The sequence below is a fragment of the Gopherus flavomarginatus genome, unplaced genomic scaffold, assembly GCF_025201925.1.
Source record: "Gopherus flavomarginatus isolate rGopFla2 unplaced genomic scaffold, rGopFla2.mat.asm mat_scaffold_49_arrow_ctg1, whole genome shotgun sequence".
Classification (NCBI taxonomy): Eukaryota; Metazoa; Chordata; order Testudines; family Testudinidae; genus Gopherus; species Gopherus flavomarginatus.
This window is the reverse complement of record NW_026115106.1, coordinates 609,524-610,511: the sequence shown is the minus strand read 5'-3', so window position 1 is coordinate 610,511 and position 988 is coordinate 609,524.

The following is a 988-nucleotide window of genomic DNA, read 5'->3' as shown; positions in this document are numbered from 1 at the left end:
TAGGTATCTCTGCCCCCCACAAACCCCCTAAGCCTCCCAGGGACCCCTACAGCCTAGACGTAGGTATCTCTGCCACCCAGAAAACCCCTAATCCACCCAGGGAACCCTACAGCATGGACCTAGATATCTGTGCCCCCCAGGAACTCCCTAAACCCCCCAGGAACCACTCCAACCTGGACATAGATATCTGTGCCTCCCAAAAAACCCTAAGCCTCCCGGGACCCCTAGAGTATGGAGATAGGTATCTCTGCCATCCACAAAAAACCCTAATCCTCTCCGGAACCTCTCCAGCCTGGATGTACATATCTGTGCCCCTCCCCACAAACCACCTAAGCCCCCCGGGACCCCTCCAGCCTGGATGTAGGTATCTGTGCCCCCCAAAGCCCTAAGCCCCCCCAGAATGCCTATAGCCTGGACGTAGGGATCTGTGTCTCCTACAGTTCCACTAAGCCCCCCCCAGGGACCCCTCCAGGACATACATAGGTATCTGTGCCCCTCACCAAGTCCCTATACCCCCAGGGATCACTGTGCTCACCACAACCCCCTAAGCGTCCAGGGACCCCTTCAGCCTGGACGTAGATATTGCTGTCCTCCAGGAACCCTTTAATCCCCACCAGGACCTCTACAGCCTGGACGCAAGTACCTATGCCCCTCACAACCCCCCTAACTCTTCCAGGGTCCCGCCCATACTGGATGTAGATATCTGTGACCCTACGAACCCCCGTAAGCCCTCGAGGGATCTCTACAGCCTCCACGTAGGTGCGATGCTCTGTGCATTACCCTGTGTGGCCACATGGTGTCACTGTTGCTCCATGCAGGAAATGCTCTGTGCATTACCCTCTGTGGCCACACGGTGTCACTGTTGCTGCATGCGGGGAAAAGCTCTGTGCATTACCCTGCGTGACCACACGGTGCCACTGTTGCTCCATGCAGGAAATGCTCTGTGCATTACCCTGTATGGCCACATGCTGTCACTGTTGCTCCACGG